Here is a 13334-nt window from a genome sequence, read left to right as displayed (position 1 = left end):
CATCTGTTGTGTGAAAGACATTTTATGTAGAAGTTGGAGGATGAAAGATAATTTAAGTATTCCTTTTTTATCCATAAAGTTTATAGTCTCATAGAATAAAGAAGCTTATGTACATAAATAATTACAGTTCAAGAAAGCAATTGACATATGTCCTCTGAGGAGGTTAGGAGCTTCAGAGGAGGGAGATAAAACCTGATCAGCAGAGAAGTCTTGTGGAGGGAGGTTGCGTTTGGATTGACTCTTCAAGGGGAATATGACTGGTGCATGTAGATTGGTACTCAGTAAGGAACTCTGGGAAAAATAAACATGAATTGACGTATATGTTACATGAATAATGAGGAGTAGACAGGGAAAAAAGCTGTTGGCTGGAAAGTAGAGCATATGAAAGGGAGCCATAGAAAATAATTGTGGGAAGATAAATTGGATCAAGTTAGAATGTGCGTTGGGGGGGTCTTGACTCAAGCTGAGGAATGTGGACTTTATTCCCTGGGAATGGATGGAAAGCCATCAAAAATTCTTGAGCAGAAATGTGACATAGCAATGCCTCAGAAAGACGAATGAAGTCACACTGTGTATGATGGATGTACAGGGACCGGAAGAGGATAGACAACTTAGGAGTCTTTTAAAATAATCCATGTCAGGGACATTGACTATCTAAAAGAAGGTGAATGGGAGGAGAGAGGAGAAAATCTGGGAAACATGAATATGGAAGTAGAGGTACATAGGCTGAGCCTTTGACTGAATAGGGAATGGAGAAGAAAATTGGATTTTGAGGGGAAGAGAATGAGTTTGGTTTGGGACAGGCTGAGTTGACCTGTAGGAGACAGGAGCAGATGATTATGGAGCAAGGGGACATGGAAACATGAAGCTTGGTGCAGTGTAATGGTCTGAAAAGGCTAACTCAGTTGACAGAGGCAGCAGTGTCCAGGCAGGTATAGGGACAGGTGCTAGACTGTTCTAGCTGGGTGAGGGTGGCAGGATTTGTATTTTTCATTCTAACTTGCCCTGAATTGTTGTTGAATGTCCTGAAAGAGCACTGAGGCTTTGCCCGCTGGCCCGTGGGATTGTCTGTCCAGACTTTGGTATTTTAAGACCGCATTAATATAAAGGATTTGGTTTTGATTGAATGACTATTAGTATTTTTAAAGATGGTTATATTTGTCAAACATCTGTTTTGTTTTAGAGAAAAATCTTTCCCACTGGAATGACTGATGGTTTTTAACATCCCTGCGACATAGTTGTCTTTGTCAGGAGAGGGGAGAGGCCCCGGCCTCTTGGCTTTGAAAACTGTCCAGCAGTTTGGCATCGAGAACATTTGCTGGGTCTTCTCCATGGAGACTACCACAAGAGTAGAAACAGTGGGTATCTTGTGATAGGATTAGGTCTGGGGATAATGTGTCCTCCATTTGGGTTCTTTTTTTTTTTTTGGTGGTAGATTTTATTGCTCCTAAGTAAAGTTTAATTTTGTGGCCTAATTTACAAGCATGAAACTACATGCTACTAAACACATATTTACTTTCCTGACTTGGCCATTTCTTTGGCTTTTCTACGCTGGGTTTACTCACAGTATTCAGTCTCTGCCTTACCAGCTTCTGGTGCTGCTGGTAATGCTTCTGTTGGAGATGGGCTGGCATTCTCCACCAAAGCACTGATTGGCCTCCACATCAATGATGGAGGCCAATGATGCATGAGGCCTCCATGCATATGATCAGAGGTGTTTTACAGCTGGAGATCCTGAGATGTACTTCGTTCTTTGACCAGCAGCATGCAAGATGATAAGGACCAGGACCTGGAAATGGGCATAGCAGCTATCTCAGCTGCAGTAATGACATCTGAGGTGGCTTCTTGTAGGAATCCCTGGAGAAACAGAGTTCAGTGATCTGTGGTCTTTTAATAGACATAAGTTATTTCTTCTCTTGTGTCTATCCTGGTGTCAGAGTCCTTAGACTTTATACCCAACAACTAAATAGCTGAAGACAAAGCCTTGTCAGGCTTCTCTATCATTAAGTGCATTCCCTAGGAGAACCCTTGTAATAAATCTGTTTTTCCATGATGGACTGGCCAACTGGTACACCATGAAACCTTACTAGCTGGAGGGAAGTGTCATGAAACTAAGGGAACCAATTAACCAGAAAAGAGAAAAATGTTGAGCCACTTGGGATATCTCTTTGAATATTCTGTAACCAATTACTGATTATTTTATGCTCTTAGACATTTTGAGTGTATTAACTGGAATCAATTGTGAGATAAAGCCAATAGGATGAATGTGTTCTTTGTATGCCGTATGCTGCTTAAGTCTTATTTCTTGAGTTAGTTTTGTCAGAAGCTATTCATGATCCCAGAGATTTTAACATTCAGGAGCCAGTTGAATTTCTAGCAATATGTGATCAAATATGATCCTTGTGGGTCTGGAAGGTTAGAACAGGAGCTGGTGTATAAGTGGATGTATGATGGGGACCAGTCCAAGATAAATAAGGGCAGAAGACAAAGGAGTATGAATTAAAGGAAACTGAGGAGGTGCAGGCCGCCTTGAAGTAAAAGCAGATGTATTTGTGGAATATGAGGAACATCTTATCAGCTAATCAACATCAGTGTGGGTCCAAGGGGGACTATCTTTAGAATCCATGTAACAGAGTATAAATCTTGTTTATGTTTTCCTTACTGTTGATATTTTTATTCCTGCTTTTCAGAGGTGCAAACAAAGAACTGATAGATCATATAGCTGGAAAGTGATGGAGCCAGGTATTTTTAATTTCAGAGATCACACATTTTGTCTGCAGAAAAGCATATTAGACATACTAGAAAAATATTTATTTAGCTGTGTCAGGTCTTAGTTGCAGCATGTGGGATCTTTGTTGCATTACATGGGATCTTTCCCTGTGGTAAATGGACTCTCTAGTTGTGGCTCACAGGCTTAGTTGCTTCATGGCATGTGGGATCTTAGTTCCCTGACCAGGGATGATCAAACCAATGTCCCTTGTATTGCAAGGTGGATTCTTAACCACTGGACCACCAAGGAAGTCCCTGTATGTGTGTGTGTGTATATATAAATATTCTTTTAATTCATTTTATTATTTAGATCATATAAATCTATTCTTACCAATTCCTAATCTCTATTGTGTGACCCTCCACAGCAATAAAGAATGAGAGTTTGTTTGATTGAATTACTTCATAAGCTTAAAGACCACAGTGGGATTGACTTTGGAGTCACAAATAGATCATACTTTCCCTGTTGGTTCTACCAAATTTGCCACTGGTGGGCGTGTATGCGTGCATGATCTGGTGGCTGTTTCTTTCCAGTCTCAGAAATGGAGAATTTTAAGAGAGGGTTGTAGTATACTAATGTGGCATCAGATAGTTCCATTGTTAACTGGTATTTATGGAAGTGGGGGCTTCCCTGGTGGCTCAGCTGGTAAAAGCGGCTGCCTACAATGTGGGAGACTCGGGTTCGATCCCTGGGTGGGGAAGATCCCTGGAGAAGGAAATGGCAACCCACTCCAGTATTCTTGCCTGGAAAATCCCATGGACAGAGGAGCCTGACAGGCTACAGTCCATGGGGTCGCAAAGGGTCGGACACGACTGAGCAACTTCACTTCACTTCACTTCATGGAAGTGGGAGCAGGGGGCAGCAGTTTTTCAGGGAACGTTTTGCATTTTAGTCTTACTACAATCAACAGATTCCTATAGGGAATCCTGCAATTCTTTTCAACAACCTAACTTCCTCCCACAGCCATTTTTGCATCATCTGTTGTGTGCAAAGAAGGTGCTCAGATTCCTTTTCCTCTAGGAATTGAAAATCCACTCATCTACCAATGGATGGTACTTTTTTAAAAGTACCATCACTTTTGCAGTGATTTACTGCAATTTTGTTTATTTATGCTGATAATATGCATGGATCTCTCTTTTCCCTATGGCTCTAGGACTTGGGGATGTTTTCTTTTCCTCTTATCAGCCAGGAACTAGTACAAAACACATCTTTGGACTACCCCCAGAACTCTATTAACTTCATCTCCTACTCTGTCAAAAGCTCAGTAGTTGATGGACCTGGCTTGGTGCCCAGTCTGCTCCAGCAGAATTCTCTGGACAAGCTGAAGCAAAGCATATGATTTGCCTCTCCACTTAAGAAGGATATTCACATGAAGTGCTGAATTTGTAGCCTATATGGAGAGGCACAGGTATGGTGATGGCCAGCCTCGTGGTCCCTGCACCTATCAAAGGCCCCATTAGCATTTGTCTGTCTGACTATGGATTGTTGTCTTTGGCAAGTATCAGCAGTGGTATTTTGAAACCTTTTCTGGCTTCTTCTTCTCATCCAGGATGCCAAAACTTATCCCCGTCGAGACAGGTGTATGCTCAAATGTAAGCTAATATGAATTCAGCATATAAATTATAGACACAATTGATCTGAAGTCTACATAACTTGAAAACTCAAAAGTTGAAAATTCTGATTTCTTTCTCTCTTTTTTAAATAGAAAAAAGCCCCCCCCCCAACCAAACAACAACATAAGCTGAGTTTTTGAGATGACCTTGGTGTCCCCCTTCTCCCCACAATGGGTCTTTGACCTCTTCAATGATAGAGGGCCAGAGGATTCAAAGATACTTGGTGAAGTCATGGTTGGGCCTTCTAGTATGTCATGGGCTGACTAACTTAGGATATCTGTTCTGTTCTGCTCTCTGTATAGGACCCTGTGGAATACCACCAAGGTTATCTCTGGTGCCCTTTGGGAATTCACCAAGCTCTAACTCTCTTCAGTGAAGTCTCCTGTTGTCCTATGTAACTCTGAAATTCCTGCTCCTTTCCCCATTCCTCCTCGTGCTATAGGCATGGATACTTGGATTCTACTCTTTGGGGCTTAGAACACTGCAAATCTCTCATAACTCTGGAAAAAATGGAGGTTATTGTGCTTGGAGTCAAAGCATTTTAATTTTTTGTCAGGAAACAGTAAACAAATCATTCATTCATTTATTCATTCATTTGGCAGTTAAGAAATTATTGAGTACATTCTGTGTGCACAAGAATGTTCTAGAAATTGAGAATATAGGGTGGAAAATTGAGAATATAGGGTGGAAGTCCAAGTAGAACCTGTACAGTTTTGTCATTCATCTTCAGGCATGTAGATGTCTTATGTCTCAAGTTATGAAGAGGAGGGGCTGCTTCCCACAGCAGCTGAGTTCACACAGTTACGGCTTCCTTCCCATTTCCTCTAGAGCTGCTCAGCCTGATGGTGATTTTTAAGGACCAGAAAACAGGATCCTTGTCCATCTCAAGTGTGACAGTGTATTTGCAGAGTACCTGCTATTTGAAGCCACACAGAGGACCAGTTTCCTGCGGAAGCATACTTAGGATATCACATATTTTCTAGGATGGTCCAATGACAATTTCATATAATTCCTTGAGGGGGGAGATCAGTCCATTAAATGGGTAACTAAATAAAATTTTATTTTAAAATCCTTTAAGTCTTTTCACAAATAAAAACATATCCTTGTCAAACTAGGAAGTCTAAATTTTGGTTGAGAAAAGTAAGCTGAGACAAAGTGTAAATGGTACGTTGATAGTTTTCAGTACCGTCTGAGCTCAGTTGGCATTTACCTTGATCAGCAATTACAGTCTGACAGCAGTTTTCCAACTGCATAGCCAAGTACACCAAAAAGGAAGGTAGGGGAAGTTCCAGCTATGGGTTTGATTTCTGTTATGGATTTCATTAAGGATCTCATTTATGGGTTAATTTATGGATCCCATTAAGGATCATATTTACAAAAAAATTGAGTGCATTGTTTTGCCATAGAAGAACTTGAAAAGTAGTTCCTCCTTCACTTTCCTACTCTGTATGAACCTCAGCAAAACCAAATGTGGTGAGCTCAGGTAAGCAAAATGGGAGCTGGTGATAATCTCTAGGTCTTGATATTACTGACAGGTCTTATGCATTTAGAGCTCTGTCAGAGATTGTGAGGGAGGGGTTTGGAGTTTTCGTCCTGGTAATTGGTGTGTTTGATCAACCAACAACATCCAAACAAGTTAGGCTAAGGCATGGCCATGGATTTCACTACCCCCTGAAGACTCATCCGGAGTCCTCCTAAATTAACTGGAAGCATGGGTTTGCTATCTTTTGTGTGTCCAGTCTGTCTTTCTATTGCAAACTCTCTGTCTTCTCTCAGCATTTCCCTTGAGAAAGAAGGAAAGCCCATTTCTTTTCCTGCCCCTCAGGAGAGGCTTAGTTCATATTCTCTCTTCAATTCTTTTCAGCAGCCAACTTTCCCGGCTTGGAAAGGAAAGTGAAACCATAAAGGAGAGTGGCATCTGCTGGAGTGTTTATGCCCACACTTCATGCCTAACTTGGGTTCAGTTCAGTTGCTCAGTCGTGTCCGACTCTTTGCAGCCCCATGCAGCCCACCAGGCTTCCCTGTCCATCACAACCCTTGGAGCTTGCTCAGACTCATGTCCATCGAGTTGGTGATGCCATCCAACCATCTTATCCTCTGTCGCCCCCTTCTCCTACTCCCTTCAATCTTTCCCAGCATCAGGATCTTTTTCAGTGAGTCGGTTCTTCGCATCAGGTGGCCAAAGTATTGGAATTTCAGCTTCAGCATCAGTCCTTCCAACGAATATGCAGGACTGATTTCCTTAAGATGAACTGGTTGGATCTCCTTGCAGTCCAAGGAACTCTCAAGAGTCTTCTCCATCACCACAGTTGAAAAGCATCAATTCTTCAGTGCTCAGCTTTCTTTATAGTCCAACTCTCACATCCATACATGACTACTGGAGAAACCATAGCTCTGACTAGATGGACCTTTGTTGGCAAAGTAGTGTCTCTGCTTTTTAATATGCTGTCTAGGTGGTCATAGCTTTTCTTCCAAGGAGCAAGAATCTTTTATTTTCATGGCTGCAGTCACCATCTGCAGCAATTTTGTGTAAATCAAAAGATAAAGGCGTTTTATTTTCTGATGAAAATTTCTTTTTTACTTTCTTAGAGGAAGAGGATGGCAGAATGGGGTATCTGACAACATATCTAGCAGGGATATCTAGCAGGAGTGTGTACAGTGTGGTTCAGAGCTTAATAAATATGAGACATAGTCTGGAAATAGAAGTTATACATCTCCCCTAGGCCTCTTGGAATATCCCAGATGGGACTCCCTTGGGCTTCTGTGTCAGTTACTAGCCTTCACTGAACCAGTGTGAGTGCCAGACACTGTATGAGTACTTCATGTGTATCTCATATAATCTTTACAACAGTCCTATGGGGTAAGTTTTGCATCATTTTAAAATGAAGAAAATGAAGTGCTGAGCAATCAAATAACTTTTCAAGATCATACATTTGGTAAGTGACTGCATTGAGATTCTTGCATTTTTTAAGGCCTCTTGGATAGCCCTAGTGAGGATCTCATAACCCTGTTTAAAGAAATGCCAAGATAACCTTGAGTAGACCAGCTACACACATCCAGCTATGCATCCCTAAAGCCAAATGATGTTTGGCATAGGTGAGTAGAACGGCTCTAACACTGGGCTGGAGGAAGCAAGGTATATAGATCTGAGGAGTGTTTATGGTAGAATTAAACATGGGCAGGGCTTGAACAGAGGGTCTTGCATACTGTCCCTTCATCCCTGGGTCCCATTCTTCTTTTGAAGAGGGGAGCAGATACTTTTCATTTTCTTGAAATCTCAAGGTCCCAGGGAGGGCAGGGCTCTGACAATGCAGTGGTCTGTGTGTGAAATGCTGAGACTCAGGCGTGTGTTGTATAGGCAAGGGCACTAATGCGGACTGCAATCTCTTTCCTTCCACAAAACCCAGCAAACCTCAGAGAAGGAGGCTTCTTGGCCAAACTCTTTCTTCAAGGAGAAAGAGACATGAATAGCCATTAGTAGACGATGCCAAGATACTGCTTAGGAAAGCCAGCATCATATGTTCATTCGTTTTGTAACCCCAGAAAATGATGTCATGTGTAATACGGATCAGAAGACAGAGGCATGGAGTGAACTCTGGAAATAACCACAAGACCTGGGAAAAGGTTGAGGGTGTGTGAGAAATTGTTTTGAGTAAATTGTTAGAGTTAGACTTGAAAGACTAAGGCTGTTCAATAGTAAACTAGGTCCTCAGTTTGAATGAGGGTCTCTGCCTTTTTGCTTTTCAAAATGTGATTCATATCATTGGTATCAACTAGCTTGTTTGAAAGGGAGAATTTTAGTTCTTGTCTTGGATTTACTGAAACATTTGTCTGCAAATATTTGCATTTGTAGGGTCTGCATTTTCAAAAGATCCCTAGGTGGCTTGTATGCACAGTGAAGTTTCAGAACTATTGTGCTAAAACATAGTAGATACAGCACAGTGTATCAGGTATTGGTCAGAGGTCTCAGTCTTGGCTGCACATTCAGATCACTTGGGCAACCCCACCCCAGACCAATTAAATCAGGTTCTTTTGGAGTAGGGCCCAAGTATTGACATTAAAAAAAAAAAAAGTCCATGATGTACAGCTAGATGGTGGGTGATCTATATGAAAATGGGAGTGCTGCCATATTAATTGGAGTTCTGAAAGAACTGGCCTCTGGTGTGGTACTACTTAGTGTATTTGTTAGTGATTCAGAAGAGTAATTGTAAGATATACTGATTCCATCTGCAGATGATCGAGAATTGCACAAGATTGCAAGCTAACATCCTGAAACCCATCAGGACTAAAATGTTAAGTGACTGTGGCAGGAGGGGAGAAAGTGTGGACAAGTAGAAGAGGTCTTGTACATCTCTGGGGGCCCCATCCTACCACATCAGAAAAGTATCCAAGTGTCAGCGTGAGCTGCAAGTGAATAATGATTCTGCAATCGTAGCAGGGCATAGTTAAACAGTAGAGAAAAATCGGAGCATGTGAAATGTAAGGAGTGAGAAACCCTGATGTCACCTTCCCCTGCTATCTGATATGGTTAGGACTTTGTATAGTGTTGTCCATGGTAGGGTGCTAGGGCTGAAGAGCCATTAGGATGAACCTGGGATATTTTCAGAGGAGACTCATATATATCAAGCATGAAATAAAGGACAAAAGGTGGATTTTACTTAGTATGTTTAAAAAAAACTAAGGGGAAAATGTAACATTTTTAAAATATGAAACAGTGCTTTTGTATGAAAGATGGTAATTAGCTGATCTCTTTTACCAGAAGGAGATTAGAATAGAGAATAGACTATTTAGGAAAAAATTTATGATGTAAAATGGGAGGAGATTGTGAAAAGGGGTATGATGAAAAGAAACTTTTATGTGCTTCTGTTGCTTTGGGGCCCTTTCCTTAGAAGCTGAAACAGGTCTTAATAATGTACCTGGAAAGTGAGGCTCCTACCAAAGGGTAAATGACAGACTCTTGCTCTCAGAGGGTGAGATATTGTCCTGGGTTTCTGTAAATTGACATTGATAAAGTTGGTATTTCTTGAGTTTGCTTACACACCTGAGCCAACTTTGATTTGTACATACCTAGTCTTAGCCAGGGGAGAAGGCAATGACACCCCACTCCAGTGCTCTTGCCTCGAGAATCCCATGGATGGAGGAGCCTGGTAGGCTGCAAATCCATGGGGTCGCTAAGAGTCGGACACAACTGAGGGACTTCGCTTTCACTTTTCACTTTCATGCACCGGAGAAGGAAATGGCAACCCACTCCAGTGTTCTTACCTGGAGAATCCCAGGGATGGGGGAGCCTGGTGGGCTGCTGTCTATGGGGTCACACAGAGTCAGACACAACTGAAGCAACTTAGCAGCAGCAGCAGTCTTAGCCAGGAGAAGGCAATGGCACCCCACTCCAGTACTCTTCCCTGGAAAATCCCATGGGCAGAGGAGCCTGGTAGGCTGCAGTTCATGGGGTCACTAAGACTTGGACACGACTGAGCGGCTTCACTTTCATTTTTCACTTTCATGCATTGGAGAAGGAAATGGCAACCCACTCCAGTGTTCTTGCCTGGAGAATCCTGGGGACAGGGGAGCCTCGTGGGCTGCCATCTATGGGGTCGCACAGAGTCGGACACGACTGAAGTGACTTAGCAGCAGCAGCAGTTTTAGCCATCTAGTACTATAGGAAACCTTATTTATTCTGATGAAGAGCATCTACAGATTACCTCAGTGAATTATCAGACTTGATGGAAAACATGCAAGCATTATCTTTGAGACTGTAAGCAAGACAAGGGTGCCCTCTGTCACCATTTTTATTTAGCTTTATTTTGGAGTTCCCAACCAGCATATAAGATGAGAGAAATTAAATATATGTAAACATTAGAAGGGAAGAAACAAAGCTATAGTTCACAGAAAATATGAATAACTAGAGTTTATTAGAAAACCCCAATGAGTATATAAGTAAGTGATTGGAATTACTCAGAATTTGGTGATATGGCTGGATATAAAAATCAATTTAGTAAAACGGATCACATTTCTACTCACCAACTACAATTGAAAATTAGTTGTGAAAAGATAAAAAATCTAAGATACTAGAGTTTCACATCCAGTAATGGCTGACCAGGATATTTCAAACCAGTCCTCAGAGAAAAGGTGGACAAAATACAAAAGTAAGCATTTGAAGGTGCTATGTAGGCAGTGATAATTTTCAGATTCCGGATCTGGAGTAAAGAGAGAAGCCTCTGGAAAAGTGAATTCGGCATTTCGGGATTGCTTTTCATTTTGAGGTAACCTCAGATTCTGACAACAAGAGCAACAGCTGAGAGGTCCAGAAGCTGACCAGAGCTGTTAGCACTTGCACAGAGCTGGAGGAATGAAGCGGGTTCCCAGGTGGCACTAGTGGTGAAAGGAGTGGCTCCAATGCAGGAGACCTGGGTTCAGTCCCTGGGCCAGAAAAACCCCCTAGTGAAGGAAACGGCAACCCACTCGAGTATTCTCGCTTGGAAAATTCCATGGACAGAGCAGCCTGGCAGGCTACAGTTCCTGGAGTTGCAAAGAATTGTACGTGACTGAAGCGACAGCAGAGAGGAGTGCAGGGTAGAATTAAGGCCCCACTAGAAGAGGACGTTCTGATAAACATCCCAGGCTTTTAAGTAGGACTCTACAGACCTACACACTGGGAGTAAAAGGGAACCTGAACTAGACAAGTCCAAACAGGATAAAGCTTGCTGCTACTGCTAAGTCACGTCAGTCATGTCCGACTCTGTGCGACCCCACAGACAGGTGCCCACCAAGCTCCCCTATCCCTGGGATTCTCCAGGCAAGAACACTGGAGTGGGTTGCCATTTCCTTCTCCAATGCATGAAAGTGAAAAGTGCAAGTGAAGTCGCTCAGTCGTGTCCGACTCTCAGAGACCTCATGGACTGCAGCCTACCAGGCTCCTCTGTCCATGGGAGTTTCCAGGCAAGAGTACTTGAGTGGGTTGCCAGTGCCTTCTCCGCAAATCAGCTTAATTCTGATTGGACCTTAACCTCAAATTAAATCAATTAAATCCTCTCTGGAAAATAATAATATCATCCAGAGCAGTGTATTACTTGTACAGTTTTTCCTGAAAAAATGCCCTCAAAAGTAATTAGATATACAAAAAGACAAGATTTGACTGAAAAACAAGATAAAAAATGACAATGAAAATGACCCTAAAGGAAACGTATCAAATACAGAGTTTAAAATGATCATGATTAGTGCATTAAAATATCTAGAAGAAAATATAGAGAATGTTGACAAAAGCAAGAAACTTAAAAGAAGAATCGAATGGATATTATAAATGGAAAAAATGTGATACTAAAATTACGAACTCAATGGGTGAATTTAACTTCATGTTAGACATAGATAAGAAAAAGAATAAATTGTTAGATCAGAATAAAATATATGTATTGAAGAATGAAATGGAAATGGATGGACAATTTTAGAAGAGCATTAGCTATATATGTGACAGAATGAAAATGTCTGAGAAGAGCTGATGAGAGAGGATGTGACAGAAGTAGTAGCTGGTTAAGTAGTGGCTGAGAATTTTCCAAACCAGATGAAAGACTTCCACCTACAGGCCCAAGAAATGCTATATCTTTTCTTAATGGGACAAATAAAGAATATCTGGACACTTTATTTCCTCCTGTCTCTTGCTTCTGGTGTTTCTTTTAGAAACAGCTGTCAGTCTTCCTGTTGCTCCAGTGAAGATCCTATTATTTCTTTTCCTCTGGCTTCCAATACCCAATAGATGGTTATTGGCAGAGGGGTAGAGAATAGGCCACTTGAATAAAGACCAGTAATGGACCCATGAATATAAGGATATCTGTTGTAATTACTGGGGAGAGTGGAAGAAAAAGGAAGTATTTTTTAATATACCACGCTGAGACGATTATATAATACATTTGAAAAATAAATGAAACTTGATTCCTACCTAACATGATACTCAAAAATTAATTTCAGGTATACTAATGACCCTCATGTAAAAGGTAAGACTATAAAATATTTTGAAATTAATGTAGGAGAATGTCATTGTCACATAAGGATAGAGAGGATTACTTAAATAAGACACAAAAGATTGACAAACCTAGACAGCATATTAAAAAGCAGAGATATTACTTTGCCAACAAAGGTCCATAGAGTCAAAGCTATGGTTTTTCCAGCAGTCATGTATGAATGTGAGAGTTGGACCATAAAGAAAGCTGAGTGCCAAAGAATTGATGCTTTTGAATTGTGGTGTTGGAGAAGACTCTTGAGAGTCCCTTGGACTGCAAGGAGATCCAACCAGTCCATCCTAAAGGAGATTAGTCTTGAATTTTCATTAGAAGGACTGATGCTGAAGCCGAAGCTCTAATACTTTGGCCACCTGATGCGAAGAACTGACTCATCTGAAGAGACCCTGATGCTGGGAAAGATTGAAAGCAGTGGGAGAAGGGGATGACAGAGGATAAGATGGTTGGATGGCATCAATGACTCAACAGACATGAGATTGAGCAAGCTCCAGGAGTTGGTGATGGACAGGGAAGCCTGGCATGCTGCAGTCCATGGGGTTGCAGAGTCATACACGACTGAACAACTGAACTGACTGATAACATATTTTGAAATTAATGTAGGAGAATGTCATTGTCATATTAGGGTAGAGTGGATTACTTAAATTAGACACAAAAGATTACCCCTACAGGGAAATGTTGATTATGCTGCTAAGTCGCTTCAGTCGTGTCCGACTCTGTGCGACCCCATAGACGGCGGCCCACCAGGCTCCCCCGTCCCTGGGATTCTCCAGGCAAGAACACTGGAGTGGGTTGCCATTTCCTTCTCCAATGCATGAAAGTGAAAAGTGAAAGTGAAGTCGCTGAGTCGGGTCCGACTCCTAGTGACCCCATGGACTGCAGCCTACCAGGCTCCTCCATCCATGGGATTTTCCAGGCAAGAGTACTGGAGCGGGGTGCCATTGC

The 13334-nt window shown here is 41.7% G+C and overlaps 1 pseudogene; it reads left to right on the top strand.

Moving 5' to 3' along the window:
- Window positions 1-1765: 1765 nt before the first annotated feature.
- The window catches only part of LOC123465534, a 32365-nt pseudogene continuing 20796 nt past the window's right edge, over window positions 1766-13334 (top strand).

This window comes from Bubalus bubalis, chromosome 3, assembly GCF_019923935.1.
Source record: "Bubalus bubalis isolate 160015118507 breed Murrah chromosome 3, NDDB_SH_1, whole genome shotgun sequence".
NCBI classification, from domain to species: Eukaryota; Metazoa; Chordata; class Mammalia; order Artiodactyla; family Bovidae; genus Bubalus; species Bubalus bubalis.
Note: the sequence above shows the minus strand (reverse complement) of the source record. Positions and strands in the feature narration are given on the sequence as shown.